General features: G+C 44.8%; 1 long non-coding RNA gene across 1 annotated transcript; it reads right to left on the reverse strand.

Moving 5' to 3' along the window:
* Positions 1–23,115: 23,115 nt before the first annotated feature.
* Positions 23,116–24,178, reverse strand: LOC141370786 (uncharacterized). The gene is made up of 2 exons (XR_012375126.1): positions 24,141–24,178; positions 23,116–23,294 (listed from the first exon to the last, which is right to left on the reverse strand). It is a non-coding gene; the product is annotated as an uncharacterized lncRNA (long non-coding RNA).
* Positions 24,179–26,279: the final 2,101 nt, after the last annotated feature.

A 26,279-nucleotide genomic window follows, 5' to 3' on the forward strand; every position in this document is an offset into this window, starting at 1 on the left:
CTGAAAAAGCTTCTGATATGAGTGACCCCGTATACCATCCTCCTTGCTGGAGGCTGAGGGTTAAGGTTCATTATTCAGCTACGGAAACCCAACCACAGTGGCTTAACCAAATAGAAGGTTATTTTCCCCCATGAGCAGGAGCACAGGGGAGGTTGTCCAGCAGTGATACAGCAGTCCAAAGTGCCATCACTGACCCAGGCTCCATCATCTGTGAAGTGTAGCTTTTATCCCTCATGCTTGCCACTTCACACCTCCCATCAGTATCCCTGGCCAGAAGAAGAAACAAAGAGAAAGCAGGAAGGGGTTGACAGCTATGTCAAAAAAGCACAAACTTTCTCTGAAATCCAATTTATATTGGCTGGAACCAGCCAACCATAACAGTGAAGAGCACTGACTCTAACAATTAATTGGGTTCAAATCCAGGATCCACCATTTAATAGGTGTGCTTTGGGGCTATTTACTTAACCTCTCTGTATCCGTTTTCTCATGAGTCAAAAGGAATAATAGTACCTACCTCATACAAATGTTATGGTAACGTAAACTGCAAAATGCTTATAATCATGCCTGGTTCATCGTAAGTGCAACAGGAGTGTTTGTTAAATCAGTGCTTGGCCACCCTCCTGCAGGGAATCTGGGAAGGCCAGTACTTTAGCTGGGTATATGGCTGACATGAACAAAAGCAGGACCCTGTTAACAAGTAGGAAAGGAAGAATGGGTCCTGGGGAGGTGCTCCGCCCACAAGAGGCACAGGGCGGAATTGAGTCTGACAGGTGAGGCAAGCAAGAGAAGGAAGAGTCAGAGGGCTCTCTGAACCAAAACCCTTCAGCAGGGTTGGGAGAGGGGGAGGCTGGGAAACAAAGAGCAATTCATCAGTCCAGAGGCTTAGTCAGAATGGGGCCAGGAGCTACAGGAAGAAAAGAGGAATATAAGAGCTCCCACACATTGAACACCTCTACCTGCCAAGTACTTCACACATTATCTCATAGAAAAGTTATCCCCATTTTACAGATCATATAACTGAGCTTTTAAGTTGTTCAATAAATTGCCCAACATCACCCAGCCTGTAGGTGGTAGTACCAGTCCTAGAACATATATCCATCAGTCACCCAAGGCTTGACATTGAGCTTCTGCCCCTGAGGATTTCAAGGACAGTCTTGAGTGAAGGGCTGGTCCTCTGCACTGAGCAAAGATCTGCAGATACCTGAGATCATCCTATGCAACACTGCATTTGTCTTCACTCAGTGGTGCTTGGCTTCAGGGGTATGCTGTGATTTTAGGCAGGGTCTGGATGGGGAGGTCAACCAGGAGACCAAAGTGCGATGTTCCGGAGGTCTGGCAAGAAAAGGTGTTCAGAAGGAAGGCACTAACTAGGCCTATGCCACACTTTAGATTTGTGATAATAACATGGAATAGGTAAATATGATAGTAGGTATATCTGGCAATGATACTTGCAGAAGTTGGTTCTTTAAATTCAAAGCAAAATCCTACTTAGCAGTGGGGGCTGTGGGATAGGAGGTGGAGATTGGAAACAGAGCACAGGTTCCAGAAAGAAGAGGCAAAAGGAGGGCTTGACACGGGTCCGGCCTTGACTTCAAAGATGGCTCCTATCTACTGGGGACAAGGGGGCAAAAACAAGGCTATCAGAAGAAAGGTCTAGGGGCATCTGGGTGGCTCAGTCGGTTAAGCAGCTGACTCTTGATTTCAGCTCAAGTCATGATCTCAGGGTCCTAGGATCAAGCACCATTGTGGGCTCCGTGCTCAGCGGGGAGTCTGCTTAAGGATTTTCTCTTCCTCTGCCCCTCCCCTCGCTCACATGCTATCTTTCTTTCTCAAATAAATAAATCTTTAAAAAAAAGAAGAAGAAGAGATGCCTAGACTCATACACACAGGGTGATACTCAAGATATCACACAACCAGTAAGGTGGGCCACCTGAGCAGGTAACTTCTAGACTAGGAGTCTGGAGACCCTGCTATGCCAGGAACACCGACCCTTTAGTTGCTAGACAGTGAAGAGGTCTGGGTGTCCAAGAGGATCCCAGGGAAGCCTGTGGGACAGCCAGGTAATGCAAAGCTATTTAGGTGGTGGCAGCAAGTTTCTAATTCCTAAGGAAGCATGTCAGTATTTTAGCAAGTAGCATATCTGTACCAGTGCCTTTGGTAAAATGTCAGCCCTGCACTTAAATTCCAGACACCATCCCCACCACTGTGGGCGAACATTGCCAGAGGGCCCCCGTCTTGCTCAGAAGGGCTCAGGAAATAGCAGGGCCTAATCCACAGGTACAGGGCCTCAGTGCCCACAGACCAAGAGGTAGGGCTGACCCCCTTCCTCTCTGTTCTTTCTTTAAATTTTCCAGTCTGTAAAGCAAAGGGTAGGAGTTGTCTGCTTTTTGTTTTCTGCTTTGAGATATGTGTGGGGATCCGGTAGCTGTTTGGGGGTCCCAACGAGGACTGAGAGGCAGGCCCAGGCGAGTTCCAGAGCCCCTGCCTTCCTGGCACAGGTAACACGGAAGCGACACCACTCATGCTCTGCTAATTGCTTTATATCTTTAGGCAGCAGGATTTTTTGTAAAAACCCAATTCTGTTTCTACTGAGTCACCCTCATCCCCAGCCTCAGAAGCTGCTTTCCACTACCAACAATTTCAAAATTGATCTTTGCAATGACTCCTCACTTAAATCAGCTTCTGAGTTTTAAAGGGTAAGAAAATGTCTCTTACTCATTTAGACTAAAATAATGTGCCCATTAACCGTGTTAGAGGCATGCAAAGTCTACTGCCTAGAAATTATCCATTAGCCTCATTTCAGCTCTCCCACGTGCCAGCCTTCCTCCCCCACTGCCTCGGGAATTCCTATCTCAGACTTCATCTTGGCGTTCCCCTCCTCCAAAGACTAACCTTCCAAGGCTCTCCACTGCCTTAAGGGTAAAATCCAAAATCCTCAGCCTCAGATCTGACCTTAATCTTTTCTCCTTCACTGTGTCACTCCCTTACTACCAGCTTGGGAACTCCAGACTCCCCCTCTACCAGACATTTCACAACTTGATCCCATTGATTCAGTGCTTTCCATCTGGAGAGATTTCACCCTCTCTCCACCTGTCAAATCCTAGCTGTCCTTCAAGGGAGGGACTTCACTCCAATTTTCTCTAAGCAGTCCTTCCAAATCCTCTCAGCCTGGAGGATTACGTGCCCTGTGCTCTCTCCCGTTGCACCTTGTCCTCATCTGTTACAGCAGCCCAGCACATCTCTCCTGGGCCCCAGCTAATCAGCTAATCCTTTATTTTCCAGCTATGTCTAATCTCTGTTACTCCTTGAAGGCCACTTTCTCTATTGTGTTTTTGGTGTCTCTGTATATGTTCATTCCTGGACTATCCTCTCTCCCCTAATCCATCTAGCAAACTCAAACTCCTCATCCTAAAGCAGTGGTTCTTGACCTTGGCTGCAAGTTAGAATCAAACAGAAATCATTCAAAAAGCCTGATGCCCGGGGTTCACCCCACAGCAACTAAATCAGAACCTCTGGTGGTGAGATCCAGACATCAGCATTTTCAAAGCTCCTCCAGGTGATACCAGTGTGCTGCCAAAGTTGACAACACCTGTTCTGGAATCATCTTAAGGTTATACCTACTTCGTTCAGGTTATTATTTGTATCCTGAGAGCTTTAGCTTGATGCTTATAACTAAGTTTTTGTTGAATGCCGAAATAAATAAGTGGATAGATGGATAAATGGATGGAATGAAGGAAAAGGAAAAGATGGACAGATGCTGTGCTACTCAGGGAAAATCCTAGGCTGCTTCCCACTGCTAAACTTAACCCCTGGAAGGAAAGTCTTAACCCTACACCCCTAGCAATGCAACTCCTCTTTATTTGTAAACTGGCCCCATACACTCACGGCAAGGAAAGAGAGCTGAGGCAGCCCACTCCAGATTGGTAGGTGGCAGGTTCAATAAATAAGGGAATTTACAAACGAGGCTGGTCTTGGGAGTCCAAAGTCCCAAATTTTGGGGAGACAAAATCTCCACACCTGCCCACCAGAATCTTAAAAGTCTGTATAGAGGCCTTAATGGGATTCAGTCACACATACCATCCAGATGGTCTCAAAAGAACCTTACTCTCTCAAGGCTACGTCATCGAAAATGATTCTCACGGTGTGAACAGTGGGCAGGGCAGACATTCCAAGAACAAAGGAGGGTTTGAGGATCCCCCAGTTGCCTGGGTCTATCTCATGGGTCAACCAGTGGTGAGGTCCTCTCAATGACCAGCCCCAACACTCCTTTATACAACGTAAGTGCTGAGTAAATATTTGCAGAATATTTACATTTTTATCTAAATTCCAGTTAGTTAACATACAGTGTAATATTAGGAATATTTGTAGACTTAACTTAAGCAGTGCCTTCACTCGGTTGCCAGGTTATCCATCGAGAATTGTTCTCCAACTTTGCCTACAGAACACTCAGCAGTCTTGACCTAAACCAAAACGGAGTATGACTAAAACTGAGGTCGATAAAAGTCAACCTTCAAATTTGCAGGGGAACTTGAAATTTTCTATTTTAAATTTTTCCTTCAAAATGCTTTCCTAAAATTTGCCTCCCTAGGGGCACCTGGGTGGCTCAGTCGTCTACCTTCAGCTCAGGACATGATCCCGGGGTCCTGGGATCGAGCCCCGCATCAGGCTCCCTGCTCCGCGGGAAGCCTGCTTCTCCCTCTCCCACTCCCCCTGCTTGTGTTCCCTCTCTCGCTGTGTCTCTCTCTGTCAAATAAATAAATAAAATCTTTAAAAAAAAATTTGCCTCCCTACCACTGACTTCTTTTGCTAGCAAGTATCCATAAATCAATAGAATGATTAAACATAAGAGCAGACTAATAAAGGAAAATCTCTAAAATATGATCAGAAAATAACATCCAGAGACTGTTTCTTCTGGTTAAGTGAATCACCTTTCCTTACCTTCTGTCCTTCCTTCTTTCCTTCCTTTTTTCCACAGATATTTATTTAGCATGTACTAAATATTAGCATTATTTATTTAGATATTTATTTAGCATGACAGGCACTGCTAAGATTAATGGTATAATACAGACATGGTCTTTTTCCACAGGAGGTGTACTCTGAATATGTGAATATTCCATGATTTTCACAAGGTATGCTGTGACTTCTAAGACCCCAACTCTTTGACAAGGTGAACAACACTAACACATGAATATTTCACAGCCAGAGCTCAATTAAATATAGTCCACACATTTAACTGTCAATTTAAGTGGCTCATGCTTGGTGAGTGAGAAGAGCCCCAGAAGGCAGGACCAGCTGGGCTGGGCTTGGACGTTCCCCCTCAGAACCCTACAGTACCTTGGGAACCTACCAGCCTCCACAGTCAGGCCATCATATTCCCAGATCTTCCTGGGTTCTGTGCTGTTGGGCCCTCAATCATCATACCAGCAGAACCCCTGAGAGTTTCTATCTCTCTATCCATATCCATCTTGCTGTGGAAAGACATCCAAACCTTAAGGCTTATAAAGAGAAAAAATAAAACAATGTCATGGAAAACCATGGATCAATCAAGTGAGCTGTATAGAATTGTGAGCAAGGAAAATCGTTCCTTAGCCCAGATTTCTCAACTATCCCAACAACCAACAAAGGTGGTGGTGCTCACTCAAATCTGGTAGGAAGCAGGTCTCTCCCAAACCTGCTTTCCAATCTTATTGGCGCCCCAGACTTGTACTTGGGGCCTCAGAAGTCCTAGCATTTCCACACAGCTGCTCTGTCCACAGCATCTCTGTGCCTAAAATCTGTTCCTATTTACCAACAAAGAACCCAATGCTGGGCTTCTGGTCTACCTGACACCTCTCTGCAAAGCCTCTGCCCCTCCTCCTGAGGTCTGTGTGCCACAACTTCCACTCCTAAGGACAGTCTTTTCCTCTCCATGGGACATTCAGTCAATGTATTTAGTTCTGTGAACTATTTACTGATCTGCTGCCAAATTCTAGCCTTGAACAAAGCTAGACTTCTTAATTTATTGATTTTACTGAGTGCTGAGCCCCTCCCTCCAGTATCTGAGGAAACATCCATTTTACTTTGGGGCTCCTTGCCACTGTCTCGGGTGCCATGGAAATTCACTCCTGATCTCAAAGCCTGGATTTCACTGTGGTTCACCTAGCTAATTTCTGTGTTGCATACAAGAGACCTGGCTAACATCCAACTATGGTATGAAGCAGGGGGAAAAAGACCTACCGTCTGCTCACACTATGGTCAAGTCGTTCTTGGAGGATTCATCATTCAAGTGGAGGAAGGAATGGAATTTTCCAGAGGCCACTTAATTGTACTCTTATAGACTATGGTATTTTAAACATTAATACTCTGTAATAAAAGAAACTAGGAGAAATTTGGATTAATCAAAGGCAGGAGTTGGAAGAAAGGACACATTATAAAGATTGATGATTTGGGTTAGATAATCACAGACTGCTATGCATTTGTTCAAGAAAGTAATTTTTAAACTGTAGTCCTAAGACACTAGGGTCCCATGGGGGTGCTTCAGGTCATCAAGGAGTCCATACAAGTTTATTCAGAAATTCTGTAGAGTTACCTGTTTCTCAAAATGTCTAATAAGAACTTGCATATTCAAAGGTTACATTTTGAAAATTTTGCTGTTATTGGGACCACTGGTGGTTTAATTTGTGTGCTAACTTGCCAATTTTACAGTGAGGATCATAAATATGCACATACAAACTAAATTTACTTGTGTTGAACACACAATATGCACAATGCACAATATCAAGAATGTGCGGGGAAAAAATGTGCACTAGCATATTTATTGTTTTCTCTTATGTATATGACACTGAATGAAATAATTATTTGTGAATAAAAAAAAAAGCATGTGTGAAAACGTTTTCTCATTTCCCTTATAGCCAGGACCCAGATTCCTCCTGGGTAGGGAGTTGTCTTTACTTGCTCATTTTTTCTTGCAAGCCCCCCCATGTTTATATTTATTTGTTTGTTTTGTTAACAAGTTCCCTTTATTCTCAGAGCCCATTAGTCAAGTGACTGCCATTGTCCCTCCACAATCACTCCTCTGGCACACTTTGTCATTCTTCCTTCTGTCCAAGAGGCAGACCTGAGTGGATGCACTAATGGCCTCCTGTGCCCTTTGGCTTTTTGTTGAGCCAGCCAATGGGGAAGCTCCAGCTAGAGCACCAGGGAAAGAAGAGCATGAGGTCCTGGTAATGCATCCCTGCTTCTCTCCAACTGGGTTGCCATGGCCAGCTGGGTCCTTCAGCTGCTGAAGACTATTGCTGCTCTCCTGGCAAGCCTCCCTTTACAAGTGTCTCCCCTCCAAGTCTCAGTAGCTCCTCCCTCCTCCAGTCGCTCCAGGCTGGGTTGAAATAACTGCTCGAGTTCCACCAACTCTGGGTTTTTGTACTACCTCATACGATTTCCTTACACCCTCCCACACCTTTGTGAACAAACCTATCTTGAATTATCTTAATTTGGGTGTGCCATCTACTTCCTGCTGCAACCTTCACTGTACCTCCACTCTTCATCCCCTTCCCATGGTGGAAACCATCCATGTGCATTTACATGCTTCTGTTTATATGTGTTCTTGCAAAAACAGTGTTTTATATGCACGTATTTGAACTTTCTCATAAATGTTATTGAGTTATAGATTTCATTCTGCTTCTTACCTTTCTCACTAATTACATTTTTAAAAGTTCATCCTCGTTGCTATGGCTACAGCTAATCTGTTGTCTCTAAACTGCTATCCCCTGCTCTGCTACATGCACCCTCTACATTTACCTATCCAATCTCTGGATGACAGATGGACACCCAAGTGGTCTCCAGCACCATAACCAATGCTGCAATGAAGAGTCTTGTACATGCCCCTTGGGGACCTGTGTCAGAATTTCTTTGGACTACACAGAGAAGGGTGGAATTGCTGAGTCATTCTGTGTGCATCTACTTAAAATAAAAGTACCAGCTATGCTCTTGGGCACATGTACACCATCTGCCCTCCTGACAGCAGTGCCAAAGAGCTTCCATTCCAAAATCCCCACAAATCCACTAGGCATTATCCAGCTTTCTAGTTTTGCAAGCCTACTAGATATAAAGTAATTCTTATTTTACAATTTGCCTCTGATTATTAATAATTTAAGCATCTTCTCAGATATGTTTGGTTTCCTCATCCCCAAATTATATGTTCACATTGCTTTGATTATTTTTCTATTGGGGTTGCTAGATTTCTTATTTATCCACAAAGAGTTCCTTATATATTATTTTTAATACACTATTGGTTTCAGTTAGCTAATATTTTATGTAAGACTTCTTATACCTATATTAATAAATGAAATGGGGCTATAAATTTCTCTTTTCCTATTGTCTTTGTTTGGAGTAATTTTAATAATACAGGAATTAATTGTTCCTTACAAGAATCTGATGGTTTCTCATCATTACACCCTGGTCCACATCACCACTATTCTGCACCTGGATTACCCATAAAAGATAACTCAATGCAGGGGAGTAGAAAGACACTGGGTTTTGGAATAGAGCCCCCATGTGAGGTGTGATAATTAACTATTTTGTATTCACCCTCCCTATTAAACTGTATTTCCTGTACCCGGCACATGTATGCATAAAATAAATACTTAATTCATTGGTGAGTTGGAGACCTGTCCTTCTGCTTACTAGCTTTGTGATTTGGGGAACTTAGGGAACTTCATCTTTATCATCAGGATAATAAGACAAAACCATGTCCCACACCTATGATAAGGTTCAGGAGAACAACGCATGTAGGGTGCCCAGCCCCAGGGTCTGATGTATGATGGTACCCATGTGTGGGTGGAAGGCAGCTCAGGGATAATCCCGCAGCCTATTTAAAAATAGAGCTCAGGACAACAACTGGTCAAAAGCAGGGCTGATGTTCCAGGGTAGAGGAAATCCACATGAACTAGTGCATCTGCCTACATAAGAGCACAGATCCAATAGGAGAGTGCCCTCCCTAACTTTCAGGGATCCCAGTACTGATTAGCATGTGAACAGAGCCCTAATTAGAGAAGAGCCCCAAAGGGAAGGGGAGAGGGAGTCTCTCTTCTGGTCCATGGGCCTGCTCCCCACACCTCTTACATCCATTTATCTCCACTGATTAGTGCATGAATGGGGCATTGATTACCAGGCCAAGCTATTGTGCAGCCTTTCAATGGAGTGGCTTCATGCGGGGATTTATTAGTAATTAAGCCTTGAATAAATGTTTTGTAAATGGGGTCTCTCCTGATGAATAGGAAAGGCTTTGAGAGTTGAGAAAACCTCAATGCTGGGACCATCAAGGCCTGCAATGTATGCTTGCACTTCCACATAATTGTATGTTTGTCCACTTCAAGGCTTCCAGGGCTCCAATGGGTAGACAACAACCAGTTACAAATGTAGGTCTGCCCTCCCGGTTGTGTCCTTTCCTGAAAGAAGTGGGTATATTTTGTGGATTATTTATCTTGGCTGTTGCCGGTACAATGGTTCCCTCACTGTATCTTTCCAGAGAGAGATGCTGCACTGGCAGTTCATATACGGGAGTTCCAAGGTCATGGGAGAGCTCCACTTCTCCAGGGTGCCTTGGAGTTACCTTCACACTTCACACTGCACTTGGTCTGGTCCATAGTTCTCAAGGAGTGATGACTCTTAGCCTCCTGCAGTGTTCTCAACTTTGATACTATAAACATTTGGAGCCAGATAATTTCTTATTGTCAAGGGCTGTCCTTAGCATTGCAGGATGTTTCACGGTATCCATATCTCTACCTACTAATTCCCAAGAGTACATCAAACAACCAAAAAGTCAGCAGACATTGCCAAATGTCTCTGGAGGACAAAACGGTCCCCAGGTGAGAACTGCTCCTTCTACCGGAAATGATTTCCAAGTGATTTCAACAAAAATACTGGACTTGCTTGGGAAAAAAAAGTCTGTGGATCAATAATTTTTAAGGTGATAAAGGGAAAGTTTGTTTTAAAAATTTATTAATTCATGCCTTTGTCTATTAATTCCACTCCTCATTGGGGTCCTCCCGTTCTGGCACTGTTCTGGCTGCTGGATATCAACAGAGAACAAGACACACAAGGTCCTTGCCCCCATGTAGCTTGCCTTCCAGACGAAGGGGCACACTGACAATAAACAAGTCAACAGATGAAGCATTTCAGGTTTAGGTGAGTACTATGTAGCTGATAAGATCAAGGGTAACCTCAGTGAGGGATGGAGTGGGTCACTATTTTAGGTAGGAGGTCAGAGAAGGCTTGAATGATAAGATGGAGACAGCCAAAGGACTCTTCAGTGGGGAAGAGTTTTCCAGGCAGACAGAACGGGGAGGGCAAAAAAAAAAAAAGAATAAAACAATGGGGGGAAGAGGGTCAGGCAGGTTGAAGGAAGAGTCTGGTGTGGCTGAGCTAAGGACTAAGCTGCAGTGTGGGAGGAGGTAGAGTTTGGAGAGGAAGTCAGGAGATGAATAATGATCTGGATTGTTCATTATGGGAAATTACCCACCACCACCACTCCTGCCATTACTCCTCCTAATACTCCAATTCCAACACTTCTTTGGTCCCAAAAGAACCTCCAACCCCACTCTCTTGCTATCCACTATTTGAAGTTCTTACTCTCCTTCTTTCTCGGCTTACATCGATGGTCTATCGCCAGTAAAACTTCCTTTTATACATCTTCAACCCTCTTCCCTTCTTTCTGCCTTTCCACTTGTCTAGCAAATTCCAACCCTGCTTAAAAACATCATGTTTGCCTTGGGGTTGCTGAGTGTAACTGGAGAGAAATACTCAGGAAGACTTGTTTGACGTTAAAGTTATGCTCATAACTTCAAGGGAACTGTCAGCACTACTGGTTTCCCTACCTCAGTTCCTTAGTCAACTCATCATCCCTCTCCTCAAGACAACCATTCCATACCTTTTCTTCTCACCTTAAACCACCTACATCTTTCCCTCTGCCTCACTTTCAGCTAATGAGGGTGCTTTCTATTTCTCCGAAAGAACATAGCTTTCCAAGAGAGTCCTCATCTTGCCATTCCTAAATCCACCACCAATCTGCGCCTGCACCCTTCTATCCTCCTGTAACATAGAGCAGTTGTTCAGGAGCTTGTCTATTTACCAGGAGGTAAGGAACTTTAATTATTGCTATATGTCCAAAGTGCAGAAACAGTGCCTTGCACTTAAATAAGTGCTCAGTAAAATTTTTTTAGTGAATTAATGATTTGGTTTTAAGCAGGAGAATGACAAAATATACTTTCTGTTTTTAAAATTTCACTGTGGCTGCTGTGCAGAGGATGGGTTATAAAACAACAGGTAGAAAAGCAAAGAAGCGATTGCATTGGTCCCAGCCTGGATTAGGGTAATACTATTGGTAACAGAGGGAAGCATATTTTGGAAATAGAACTGATTTACTGATGAAAAGATGTGGGGACTATAGGAAAGAATCCAGGAAGGATCTTAGGTTTTGACTTTAACAATTGCAGGGATGATGATGCCACATACTGAGATGGATAAGACTGGAAAGGAGCAGGTTTGAGGAGGGAGAAAAGTAAGAATTTGGTTTTGGACACATGAACATGTTAAATTTAGGATGGCCTTTGGAGTTATCCAATTGGAGGACTAATTTATGCTGTTAAATATCAGGCTGGTGCTCCAGAAAGCCTTGAGGACTCTCTCTCTTGCTATGTGGCTCCATGTCCATTGCAGGTCAGCAAAGAATTCTGCTCATGGTACACACTCGGGGGTCTAGACTAATAGAGGCTTCACTCAACGTGTTCCCCCACTACTGGGAAGTCAAAGAAGAGAGAGCATGACATACCACACACTTCTATTGTCTAATCCAAGCTATGAAGTGGTATCAAGAATTTGCCCATTGATTTTTATTTGTTGGCTGATTGTGAGGTGTTCATTTTATGTGCCAACCAGATATTTGGTCAAATATTATTTTAGGTGTGTCTGTGAGAGTGTTTCTGAATGAGATTAACATTTGAATTGGTAGACTGAGTAAAGCAGACTGCCCTCTCCAACATGGGTGGGCCTCATCCAATCAGTTGAAGACCAATAGAGCAAAAAGCCTGAGCAAGAGGGAACTCCTCCTGCCTGACTGAACTGAGACACCAGTCTTTTCCTGTATTTGGACCCAAACTGAAAAATTAGCTCTGTTTGGTTATTGAGCTTGCTGGCTCTTGGACTAGAATTTATACCATAAGCTTTCTTGGTTCTCAGGTTTTGTACTGAGACTGGAACCATATATTGGCTCTCCCGGGCCTTCATCTTATTGATTGCAGATTTGGGACTTCTCAGCCTCCATGATTGTGTGAACTAATTCCTTATAATAAATCCTTATAATAAATCTCTTGATATATATACATATATATATCCTATTGGTTCTATTTCTCTGCAGTACCCTAATACACTGATCCAAAGATGACAGTGCTTCCCAAGATGGATTTCTATTGTCCCTTGTGACATTCATGTAGATGATTGTCATGGCTCTTCTATGGGTGAGTAAATAATATTAGTACCTTTTTATTGAGTGATTGTTATATACCAAGCCACAGGCTAACCTATTTACATGTAGTATTTTATTTAATCTGCAAAATAACTTTATAAAGTCAGTTTTATTAGCCCTATTTTACAAATGAGAATATTGACATTAATTAACTAGCCCCATGTCACAAAGCTGGAGAGCTGTGGAGCTAAGGTTTGAACCCCAGTGTCACCAACCTGAAAGTCCATACTGTTAACCACTCTAGGAAAACAGAGCCAATGAAACTGAAAATGACCTATTGAAAGGCCTATGGTGAACAGTTTAGAAAGGTTACAAACTGAGAAGATCATTTTCCATGGAACACATTTCTATTTCCTAACCCTTTCTTTGGAAGTGGAAGCTACCCTGACTATCACTCCACCAAATCTGAGATTCATTCCTCAAGTTCCTGGAATGCAAAATGGCTCTGCAAACTGGTAACGTGGAATTGGCCTCTCTCAAATCCCCTCACACTTCATGATAAATCATTAACATAACCGAGTTACTTTGATGCAAATGAACCTTCCTCACTGGTGTGTCCTCCACTGGTAGGAGATCAGACCCACAAGAAATTTTATTCATTATAAGATCAGTAGCAAATGCAAGGTTGATGGTTGATATTTGTATTAGTTTAATATTGCTGCTATAACAAGTTAACACAGTCTCTGTGACTTAAAATAACACAAATATATTCTCTTATAGTCCTGGAACTCAAAAGTCTGAAATCGGTCTTACTGGACTAAAATCCAAGTATCTGCAGGACCAGTTACTCTTGGAGTTTTTGAAAGGAGAATCTGTTTCATTGCTCTTTTCAGTGTCTAGTTGCCACCTGGAATCTCTGGCTTGTGGCTCCTTGTTCCATCTTCAAAGGACACCACTCCAGTCCCTGCTCCCATCATAATGTCACCTTCTTTTCTGACTAGCTCTTCCTGCATCCCTCTTATAAGAGGACCATTGTGATTAGGTCAGGACCACCCAGATTATTCAGGATGATCTCCCCGGTTCAAGATCTTTAACTTGATCACAGCTACAAAGTCCCTTTTGCCATGGAAGGTAACATTCACAGGCTCCAGGGATCAGGACACAAACTTATTTGAGGAACTATTATTCAACCTACCCACAATGCTTGATCAGAGGGCATCTAAAGTCAAGAAGAGTATTTCTCAGGCACCTGGGTGGCTCAGTTGATTAAGTGTCTGCCTTTGGCTCAGGTCATGATCTCAGGGTCCTGGAATCAAGCCCCACATCGGGCTCCCTGCTCACAGGGAACCTGCTTCTCCCTCTCTTCCCTGCTTGTGCTCTCTCTCACTATCTCTCTATAAAAAAAAAAAATAGTACTTTTCCAATAATTTCCTTGTCTCCTTCTTCAGATCCTGTCACATTCAAAACACCCTTAACCAAGTCTCAGCCATTGGTCAGAAGATTATTAAATAGTCCTTTGTAACTTGTGTGAGTTACTACTCTTCATGGGTAAGACATGGCAATCAAGATTTGATTTTTGCCCCCTTCATTTTTGAAACTGAAAACTGTAAATAGCATTTTGTGAACTGGGTCTCAATATAAATTAAAGAATATTTGTTCTAAGCACAGAGCTTAAGTTAGGTCTTGATTTTCTGGACCCTCACTTTTATCACCTCTTTTCCCAATCAGCTCTGGCCACTGTAGCAATGATGAGAACAGAACAAAGATCGGCACTGTGTACAGCTGCACATCAGACATTCCAGCTCAGCTCACAGTGCTTATTTCCATACGAGGGCCAGAAACAGGTAAATCCCTTAAACCAGACAGTATTGAACATGTCAGGACTGACAATTATCTGAGGCTGAGACACCCTTGAACCATAAGGAGAGTAGTTAGTACTGTACCTTCTGAGTAGGCTACAGTATAATGGAAGAAATCAACCCTAGAGAAAGTTAGGTTATACCTACTGAATCCAGGGACAGTAAATTCCATTCAATCAATCAATCAATCGTTCATTCCTTACTAATTAAAAGCCTGATAACACCCACCACTGTGCCAGTGCCAGAGAGATAAGAGGCAATATTGTAGATATGAATTTATGGTCCCATGAGACTTACTACCTTTTATTTATAACTTTCTATGGACCAGTGACACAGAGGAATTATTTGGAATGCAGCTCTTGTACTTACAGTCCTCCAGCCTATACCCCAGAGTTTATGCCCGTCTTCTGATTCAGGAGGAACTGGTGGGTGGAGTGAGCAGGGAGAGGATTCAAGTCAAGAACAAGTCAAGTGAAACATGTGGTCCCCCACCCCCAGAACCTATATGAGGGCTTTGGGATACTTGGACTATATCACACCCTTTGGGGTTAGGCATGTGCTGATTCAAATCACTTACTGAGAGGGTAAAATTATCAGATTGAGTCCATCTGCAGAGCAGCTTCCCATTCAGTGTGTTTTGTACAATTGTTTCAGCAGAGCTCTGGACCCAGCTGTCCAGGGACAGGCCATCATTTGAGGATGGCCATTATCACAGGTCAAAACTCATGTCTCAGAAAATGTGGTGTTATCTCTCAAAGGCAGGAGGTAAAATACATTTTGTTCTCATCACAGGGACAGGAAAATTCCCTTTCTGAGAAGGCACTGCCAGGAGCTGGTGTACGCAAGGAGCACAAGGCTGACCCTTGTTGATTGTAGAGACAGGAGTGAAGACAGGGCTGGCTGTTTTGAGCAGCAAAGTGTATGTAGTTATTTCCATGGATGGCCATTAATATTGGTAAATTAGACAAAAGCAAAATGCTTCATGATGTCTGGCTGAATTATATTTCTGATATAATGAAATTCTGATGTCAACATCTTGAAGTCTAGAAAACAGATGGCAAAGCACACCCTACACTCATACCCTCAGCATCTAAGGACATAGCGTGTATGGCAGACACTAAGTTCCCACTTTGAACTGTGGGTCCAGCTTTGATTCATGCCACCTCTTCTGAGTAAGGGAACCTAACCAGCACCCCCTCCCCAGCCCTAACATTAGGATGGAGTCTCAGGGGCTTAATTTGGGGCAACTAGAATGTTGGACAAAGGCAAGAAGATTTAGATTGTGTGCAAGATACACATGAGAAAAGCCATGAGTGAGGAGGATAATAGGTAGCCTTTTTCATTCATTCATTCATTCATTCATTCAGCATTTCATAAATATACATTGAGCACCTTCTCTGGGCCAGGCTCTGCAATTGGTAATGGGAACTCACTAATGAACAAAATGCTGTCTGCAAGCTCTTCTGAGTTGATGGGCAGGATGGTTTAGCAGGAAAAGCATGCACATGGTAGGCAGTCAGGCCCAGGCCACTGTCGGAGTAGTTGGTGGTTGCCCCATCAGCACCCACCCATCATACTCCATAGCCCATACTCTATCCTGTACTCCACTTTATTCAGGCCTCGGGTTTGAGAGGGCGTGGTAGGACTTTCATCCCTGGAGATGGACCCGATTCTCTGAGGCTAATCACAAAATCCAGAACCACAATCAGGCAACAGGGCCCCTTCCCTGCACCCCATGCTTCAGAAAGTCTAGCTCTGACACCTGCTTCAAGTATGCATTTCGCTATAAGATGAGAGTCTGAGTGACTGAGGGGACAGACCCACAGGTCTACACCTCCCATAAGAGACCACACACTCACTGACCACACCCAAACTCCACTCGCTAGGCCTGAACTGGCCTCTTTCCCAATTCTTCCTCCCACAGGCAGATTGTGCTGGCAGTGGGCACATACCTAGACCACATGTGGAATTTGGACACTAGAGCAGGGCCATCCAAAATGCGTGTGAGCCCTTTGCAGTGTGGGATGGAGCATGGGATGAACAACAAAAAAAGGTGGACTATTGCCTAGAAGCCTCTGTATACTTGCCTGGAAGCCATAAAGGTTAGTGCAAGCCTAAGATACCCCATTGTCATCAACCCTGCAAATGACTCAGGAGTGGGCAAGGAAGTGAGGTTAGTTCAATCAGAGTGAACTTCAGGAATTTTGTGGATTGTGGAGGAAGGAACCATATAGGACTACTCTTGCCTAACACCAGCACTACTCCTGAAGGTTTTAGGTTTTGGAAGTCAGTCAGTTCCCTTTATTATTTAAGCCAGTTTAAATTGTCTTTTCCATTTCTTACAACCAAAAACATCCCAATAGGGTCCCACTTCTATAAGCTACCAGCTGTGTTGTTAGAAGTCAGTGAGTCATTTTCATCTCAACAAGGTTCAGTTTCCTCAAATGTACAATGAGGATGACAACCTAAATGTCACTGGGTGCCCTGGAGGAAAGAGTGAAATCATGAGTGGGAAAAATTGTCTAACATGGTAATTGGCATGTAGTAGGTGCTTAGTAAACATCACTTCCCTTTTGATCAATGTCGATGAAAGAACTCAGGTGAACCTTCTAGGGTAAAATCTGTGGCATGCCACAAACCTTTACTAGACTCCTTTCAAGCATTAGGTTCCACATCAAGCGCTGATGATCCAAAGATGAAAGAGTCAGAGGCTCTGCCCTTAAAGGGCAGACAAGCTCATGGAATGGCAGGCAAGGGAGACAAGTGCACAATCATGCCAGCATGTAATGATGTAATGCATCTCCAAGACCTACCCAGGGCCTGGCACAGAGTAGATGCCCCACTGTTTGTTAGATTGTTAACATGTGAACAAACCAGGGGTTAAAGAACAGGTTGGATATGTATAAATAAAGTGAAATCTGGAAGGCATTTTTGAGTTAAAAATTGTTTCAGGTTGTTATTAACAGAAACCTAATTTCCATGGCTTCTACACATGGAGATTTTCTCTCTCCTGCAAAGTTCAGAGGTCAGATTTCAGGGCTTGCCATGATAGCTCCATGGGACCATTGCTTTTTTCTATGTTTCGGCTTGGCTGTGTGTAACCTCCCTGTCAAGGTTATCCCAAAGGTCCTTAAAGGCTGCAAGAGCTCCAGCCATTATATCCATATTCCAGGCAACAGTCAGGAGGAAGAGGAAAAGGTGGAAAGACAAAAGGGGGCTTACTCCAGCTGTCTGTTCTTCCTTCTCAGGACACTCCACTTAAAATCACTAGCTAGAATTTAACTCTGCAAGCACACCTAGTTACAATGAAAAAAAAATGGTCAGCTAGGCACAATGATATCTCCATAATATAGATCCATTGGTAACAAAGAAGGGGAGGTTGGAGGTTGGGGCAACAACCAGCTACTAATGTTGCCAGGGGTACCATAGGAGCAGAGATAAAGAGGCTAATAAACAGCCCATTACCAGGAGCAGGGAGAGGATCAACTTGGTTGGAGTGGAAGGTAACAAAGAGATGGCAAGTCAGGTTTTAGGATAGGTCGGAGGTTCTCAAACTTTAGCAAGAATCAGAACTACCTGGTTGTTGCAAGTGTTGTTCCAACACAGATTGCCGGACCCCACACCCAGAGTTTCTGATTCCGTAGGTCTGGAGGGGAGCCCAGAACATTTGCATTTCTAACAAGTTCTCAGGTGATATCAATGCTGCGGGTCTGGGGACCACACTTTGAGAAGCACTTTTGGATGAAATTAGGACTTTATCCTCTAAGCAACATAGAACCCCTTAAAGCTTTTGAGTTGGTAAAAATGATAATAATAATGGATGAACTGATTTGTGAAGTCTCCATCTTTCAGAGGTCTGTGGGGTAGGCTGGAGAACGTGGAGATGGAGGCTGAGGCGGTGGGAAGGTGGGAATGAGACCAGCATTTGGGTTGTGCTTGAACTGGCTTGACTGTATTATATACAGCAATCCCATCAAGATGCTGACGTCCAAGCCCATCTTGATCAGCTGTGAGCAAACCAATCAAGGTAGCTGCCTTCTGCCCAGAACCACTCTAGTACTAAAGGAGTGTTGGTATTGACCGATTAAAAAAAAAAAAAAAAAAAAAAAGATACATGTCCCTGTCTCTTTACTATACCCAACTGCAGCCCAAAGCAGCTTAGACTAAGAAATGAGAAGCAGCTGAGGGACCCACAGACAAATGATGATCATGATTGGAGGTGATAAGATGGTACGAAGAAACGAGGTCACTGGATCCCCGTTCCTTCCAGCATTGAGTCTCCCCCTACTTTCTGTTTGTTTTGCCCAAACCTGAGTTTGGACCTCCTTGGGGATACAGGATAGCTGATTGAGGATTTGGACCAACCCAGGTTTAACCTGAGTTCTACCTGTGAAACAGGATGGTGGCCACTCTCTGGGAGACCTTTGTAAATTAGTAAAGGCACCCTCTGGGCACAGCTTGACAACCAGAGGGTGGCTAGATTTCAACCCCCATTTGTCCAGGTGGCCAAGCACCCTTGTGCACAACACAGCTTGTAGAACTTAAGAGGTGGTCCTTCTGTGAGAAGTGACTTACCCTCAGGAGCCCTGGGTTTCTCCTCTGTTCGATGGGATGGTAAGGCAGAGGCCCCAGATTTGTTGGACAGATTGAATGGAATAAACCAGATAAAGAATTGGGCATATAGTTGGTGCCCAATGAGCACTGTTTTCCTTCCAGATTTCCTTTTGAATCAGTGAGGACAGCCGGATGGGTTAAACCTCTTGGGCTGCCGGGGAATCATCTGCTCCTCCAAATCTTGGCACAGCTGCCCCTACTTGGCATTTGCAGCACCGTGCCTGCTGCCTCTCCGCCAGCATCTCATTGTCTGGCACAAGGAAAGAGTGCCCAGCTCCCCCTGCAATGAGAAGACCAGCAAACGGAGACCAGCTGAGCTCCCGCGGTCGGCACATTAGCTCCCTTAATACTGCCAGCTTCAGGGGTCGCAGAGCCCCTGATTGCAAGTCTAAAATCCCAATGACTTCCCTCCCTTTTCATTAATTTTCTAAGCTCCCACATAGCTGAGATAATGCCCTGCCAGGTGCAGGGACTTCTCTAAACCACTTTGCCTGCCAATCTAACCCATAGTGGGGTCCCTGGGCAGCTTGCTCAGGTGCTGGAGAGGCCAGGAGGTGCAGGGATGTCATTTCAGCAAGCCCTGTAGGTGTGAGTTGATGTGGAGAGTTTCACCGCTGATGACTCTCTTTCTAAAGGGGCCAGCCAAGAGTCTGAAGTGCCAAATCCCAATTAAATCACAAAAGAAGTGGGAGCAGCCAGAGGATGACTGGGGAGGGAAGCCACTGTCACTGATTCTCCAAGGGCCACTTACCCCACTTGCCTGAGGCTGAGCAAGTCTTGTTGGATGGGGACTTCTCTCAGTCCACACATTATTGTAACAAATGCAGAGAACCAATCATGGGTTGGGCATAGGCAATCCAGAGATGAATGAGACCTAGTGAACAAGCTTACATTTTAGTCAGGAGGAGAGACCTGTAAATGAAGCATGGCCTTGCAATATGGCAAATGCTCTAATAGAGATCAGTGTGGGGTGTCATGAGTGCACAAAGGAATGACTGGCTCTGCCTTGTGGCAGTGTAGAAGCTTCAGAAGGGAAGGGGCATTGGGGCTGGTTCCTGGTGGATGGGCAGGAATTTGCAAGACAGAGAAGATGGGATTAGCATGCCAGGAACAGGAACAGCACAGGACAAGCACAGAGTCCTGAAACATGGTATGGGTGGAGGAACATGTAGGGCAATGAGCCAAGGAAGTAGATAAGAAGGGTCTTTATGTCAATAGTCCTGGATGCAGGAGTGAGCAAATGAGAGAGAAGTCTTGCAGACCAACAAGTAAGAGGAAAAAATCATTGAACAGCTCTGTCACACCACACACACACATTTTCCCCATCTCCATTTTGCAGAACTAAAGAAGGGCAGGCTGGTAGGATGATGAAGCTCTAGGCGCTGCATGCTTGATACCATATCCAGGCTAGCAAGAGGCAGAGGATAAATCCTAAACCCTGAGATCAGTGCAGAGGGCAAGGAGCTGGAAACAGGAGTTCAAGTTGAAAGATCTTCAAGGAGACAATGGATGGGAAAAAGAAGTTCAGCTGAGCAAGAGGTGAGAGCATCTGGGACTTTACTACGCCCAGGGCTTTTTATCTACATGATCGCCTTATGCTGTATCAGTGAGATGGCCTGACAGTTCTCTAATACATGTAACTAGATTCATTTGTTATCAAAGACTGTCTGCCCCGTGCCCCTGACCCATGCCTGCATGTAGTAGTTAGTGTGTGGAAAGGCAGCAGGCAGGAAGCTACCAGGGGCATACAGTCTGAATCTTATAGGTACAAGGTGGTCCGGGTTAATGGTTATGGATTTTATAGGGTCTGGCTCCACTCAAGGACTTTGAGTGGGGTGAGCATGGGAACCAGATGCAGGGCTTGGAATAGATGTGGGATATTCCCCAGCCAACCAAGGAAACCAACATCATGCCAATTTGATTTCTCCCAAAACCACACGATAGAGAGAATACACAGGTGAGCCCCACCAGGGATGTGAAGAACCATGCACTTCGGGCTTCTAGGAAAAGGAGCTGATTTTTTACTGTGTACTAGTAATGTCTAAATAATCCAAATGGTGTCCCTGAGACCCTAAGGGCAACAGGCTGGGAGACAGGCCATGGCAATTCAACCCAATACTTATTGCGTGATGCCTAGTCTAAGATGGGTACCATGTGAGACATCAAGAAAGAGGAGAACAATACCAACATAAGCCTGCCCCCCCCACCAAGCCTACAGTCTAGTTGGGAAACAAAATTAAACCATAGTTACAACTGACCTGTGCCAGGTCTATGATTGAGAAAGCATGGGTAGCCATGGAAACCTGCCCCAGGGACCTAGTATGGGGCTGTGCAGTGAGAAGGCTGTCCCAGGCAGAGGAAAGCATATACAGGGCTCTGAGATCAAGGCCTGGAACAGATGAGCAGTGAAAGAAGGGCCCAAGTTGGGCTGGGAAGTAGGTATGGGCCAGAATGGGGTCCTGAAGCCACTGAAGGAGGTAAAGCACGGGAACAGTATCACTATCTGGGGTAATAATTTACCTTATGGAAAAGGGCTGGAGGGTAACAAGATGGCAGACAGAACATCAGTGAAGGGATTACTATATAATTAGACCAGGAAGTACAATGGCTTAAGAGACACCTAGGAAGTAGGATGGGCAGGATTTGGATATTAATCAGTGTTGGAGGCATGGGGGTGAGGGAGCTTGTAGTAGGCTGGGTAATGACCCACGATGATACCAAGTCCTAACCTCTGGAACCAACAGCCTTATATAGCAAAACCTTTGCAGATGTGATTGTGTTAAAGGATTTTAAAATGGGGAGATTATCCTAGATTATCGGGTGGGTCCTAAATGCAATCATGAGTGTCCTTATAAGCAAGAGGCAGAGGGAAATTTGACACAGAAAAGGCAGTGGGACCAAGGAGCACAGATCAGAGAGATGTGTCCACGAGCTAAGGAATGCTGACCAGAAGCTGAAAGAGTCAAGAAACAGGTTCTCCCCTAGAGCCTCCAGAGGAAGCATGACCCTGCAGACATCTTGGTTTCAGCCCAGTGAAACCAGACTTTGGACTTCTGGCTTCCAAATTATGAGAGAAAAATTTTCTATTGTTCTAAGCCACCACATTGTGGAAATTTGTTGCAGCAGCCACAGAAAACTAGTAGAATGCTGAAGAGTAAAATCTATCTACCAGGTTCCTAGCTTGGGCAGCTGGGGGGAGGGTGGTGCCCTCCTTGGAAATGGCAAAGCCCAAAGGAAAGCAGGTAGGAAACAGGGGCTCAAATGACCATATTGAATGTGAGGGTTCTGTGAGCCACTGGAGAGCGGGTGTCTAGTGGGTGGTTGGAAATATAGTTTGATGCTCATGACTAACGTTTGGGCTAAAGTATACACTGTGTCAAGAACCACTGGTGTAGAGAAGAGAAGAAAGCTTAAGCCAAACACTGTAGGCCACTGGCACCTACAGCAGTGGGTTTCTAAGGGCAGTCCCTGGACTAGCAGCATGAACATCACCTGGGAACTTAATAGAGATGTAAATTCAGGACCCACCCAAGACTTCCTGAGTCAGAACTTCTAGGGGTAGGGCCCAGGAGTCTCTGTTTTAACAAGCTTTCCAGGTGATTTGAATGCATGGAAATTTTTTGTTATGTTAATCACCATACATCATTAGTTTTTGATGTAGTGTTCCATGATTCATTGTTTGTGCATAACACCCAGTGCTCCACGCAGAACGTGCCCTCTTTAATACCCATCACTGGGCTAACCCATCCCCCACCCCCCTCCCCTCTAGAACCCTCAGTTTGTTTTTCAGAATTGCATGGAAACATTTTTGAGAACCACTTGTTTAAAGGACTGCCTTCAGAGACAAGTTCTCCCCCCAAAAAAGAGATTGAGTAGAAGTAGCAAGCAAGTTATGTGGAGATCCAGGAAAATATGATGAACTGGCATCCAAAGGAGGCCATAAGTTTTGTAAAGAGAGTAATACCACCAAAAGGTCCAAGAGAAAAGGGCTAAAAATTATGTATTGGTTATAGTCGCCAGTTGGTCTTTGTTGGCCTTGACAAGAGCACTGTCAGTGGTGCAAAGGATTGCAGAGACCCAGGAGTGGGTGAAAATGAGGACGTAGAAGCAAAGAGTCAAAAAGCACTATTAACAGAATATTGATGAGGCATAGGGGTGGAAGGGTGGGACTGATAGCTAGAGGGGAGATGTGGACCCAAGGGAGATTGTTTTCAATTTATTTTTATTTTTCAGGGTGGGAATGACTTCAGAATCTTTACACATGGAGGGAAAGGAGGCAGGATGGAAGGAGAAGTTGAAGATTCAAGGCAAAAGGAGAGTAGAGCCAGGGTGCTGAGGAGGCAGGAGGGAATGAAGTCCAAAGCACAGGAGGTGGGGTAGCCCTGGATGCAAAGGAAAAGGAGAAAGTTATGTTCAGGTATAAATCCTTTTGCAGGTTTGAAGAAGCCTGAGGACATTTTTGGGATGTTTGCTTGTGGTATAACTTTTCTCTGGAGGTAGTGTTTAAGATCACCTGCTGAGACAGGGCAGGGGTAGGAGTGTTCAGTAAAGGCCACTGTGCACAATGGGAGAGAGAGCCAACTGGAGAGAATAGCGCTAGTTCTGGACCATGCCATAGCTCCACATAGAGCTGAATGTTGGAAATTCATCACGGTCCCAATTTGCTGGCTTGTGTGATTATCCTTTTCTTCCACAATGCTCAGCAGAAAGGGCTAAGAATGGAAATGGCACAGGGTTCACGTTTTGTCAGAAGGGTAAGGTGGAAGGATTTGAGTTGGGGATGCTTGCAAGAGAGTGGCCAACACCATGGGTGGGTCCTGGACTGGAAACTGGACAGGGCAGGCAGGAAGCATAGGAGCTATGAGGGACAGGGAACATAGATAGGTCAAGTGTCAGGGAACAATGATGACTGTAACTAGTGACAAATGTGGACCAAGATGGGGATGGGGTTGTGATTCTAATGGAAGCAGACCGGAGTTACACTCAGAGGAAGTATCTGGTCAGGGCCATGCAAAGGAGCTGGGCTATGGTCACTAACTCAGAGGGGTGTGGTATGGTGCTGGAGAGACCCCTCTTGGGTGGGAAGTATCAAGGGCCCGTGGTGCTGTGCTGCCCCCCTGCCATCTGACCCCTGCCAGATGTGGCATTGGAGGCCAATGAAGTCAAGCTCGCTTTATTGTTGTTGCTCTTACTGATAGTAGCTGGTGTGCTGGATCCAAACTACATACCATGAAGTCAACATCTGGAACTAGCCTCATCTGAGCCTGCATTTTGGAGACAGTGGTGGGGAATGGGGAGAAAGAAAATGTATCATCATCTATTAGAGGCAGCAATTTCTCCATTCTTCCTCCACTCCCATTCCCCACTCCCTATCTGGCCCTTTATTCCCTTTCAAGGGGTTCCTCACTCCCTTCTCCTTCCCAAGCTGGTGCTGAGCTGGGAGAGAAGCCAGCTTAGCCTCGCAGCAGGGAGGAGCAGGACTTCTGGTCACCACTGTCCTCTGGATCCCCGTGCCCTCTGCTAAACAGACCCGCCTCTCACCTCCTCTCTGGGTTTTTGTGCTAATGTTCTCTGAGGGGGACCTGCGACTGTTTCTTGGGGATCTTGTTGAGGTCCAGAGTGGTCTGAAGTCCTCTGCCTTCATTTAGGAGGCCCCCAGTTGCTGGGACACTTCCTGGGAACATTCTGGACATTGGGATCTCTCAGGATTTTGTGTCCCCCACCTGGGCATGCAGAAACTTTCTGGGGCCCCAGATGCCACGGGTGGGCATAGGGGACTGGGCGCTATTTCAGGGGCAAACATCCCCACCACCAGTCTTCACCCTATGCCCCAGGGCCAGCCTAGGAGCAGGCCTTGTCTGAGAGACCTGCAGTTTTTCTGGGGGACACTCTGGGAAATAAGGAGCAAGCCCTCTTGTTCTGGGATTCACTCAAATGATCTGGATATTTCTACAAACCGTCCTCAGCCTCTCAGAGAAGTTGGGGTGCAGCAAGGACACTTCTCTGACCTCTTGCCCTTGGCGTGGTCTCCCATTTCTCTGCCTCCCCAGCAATGGAGGGACCGTCTACTTCCCCTTTCTGTTTAGTACAAGCTTTCCCTCGGACAAATCTTCCCTCCTTTGCATCTTTGTTCTTCCCTTCCTCAGGCAATGAGGGCAGAAATGTTGAAGAAAAAAAACTGGATTACTGAGAAGAGAGATAACTGAGCGGTACTTTGAAAGTATTATTCCACTTGTACTAATAACTCATAAAGTTACTTTATGAAACAGTATGTTTCATAAAGCTGTATGAAGAGCCTGCAAGGGAGTATTGTTATCACCATTCCACAAATGGGGAATCTGAAGCTGGGCAAGCCTAATAATATGCCCAGTATCATCCAGCTCGTAAGTGAGGGAGGGAGGCCTCAACCCAGGTCCATCTGATCCAGAGCCTGCGGTCTTCACTATGCTACCCTGCCTTGACTAATCCACCCAGATTCTGTCTGTCTCCAAATCCGAGTAGACATGGGCCTAGTTTTCACTCTGTGTTTCTGGTGTCCCATCTTCAGCATTTCCCCCTAACAGCAACTGGAGGATGGAAAGGACTGGTTTACCATCTCTCCAGGGGCTGAACCACTGGGAAAGAGGACTGGGTTGATATTCATCCAGGTTACCCCAGATCGGTCATACCAATTATCAAAATATGGGAAATTGAATTGTTAAAATATTTCTATTCCAACTGGTAAATAGCTGCTGTCCTCAAGCCCCATAAGCACCATCTTCCAATGCCTTCTGGTTGATTGGTATCCAAGCCATACTCATGGATAAATATATTGAATATCACCCCTAGAAGGGGAAAAGAAAAGTTTCACTCTACCAGAAGTGGACATACATGTATAAATGCTCCCTTGAGCATTCATATCCCTTGGTTCCATAAAATAGTAGTCATTTCCTATAACAGTGAGACAACTTGTGTGAAAGCACAGAGCATACTGCCTACCACATAGCAGGTGTTCACTAAACATTAACTCCACTATAATCGAAGTTATGTTGCTAAAGGACTCCCTTGAGGGAGAGTTTGGAGCCCAGCAATTCCCAGAGTTGATAGAACTGACACATTCTTTTAAGAGGCAACAATAGAGCCATTTTCATTTATGTCTCTGAAGTGGAGATATGAATCAGATGTGGCTAGAATTGGAGCAATTGCCTGGCCATCAGAACCACTGGACCTGAATGGGCACTAGCTGATAGGCAAAAGCCAAGTGAAAGAGGAAAGAGATTTGTGCCAACAGCACAAGCCAGTGCACTCTCACCAAGTCCTCCCCATGAATGGATATTGGGTGCTAACATTTACTGAGAGTTTTGTCGTCTTTGAATCCTCATACCTAC

This window comes from Callorhinus ursinus, unplaced genomic scaffold, assembly GCF_003265705.2.
Source record: "Callorhinus ursinus isolate GAN/ISIS: 27379988/994484 unplaced genomic scaffold, GSC_fseal_2.0 scaffold45, whole genome shotgun sequence".
Lineage (NCBI taxonomy): Eukaryota > Metazoa > Chordata > Mammalia > Carnivora > Otariidae > Callorhinus > Callorhinus ursinus.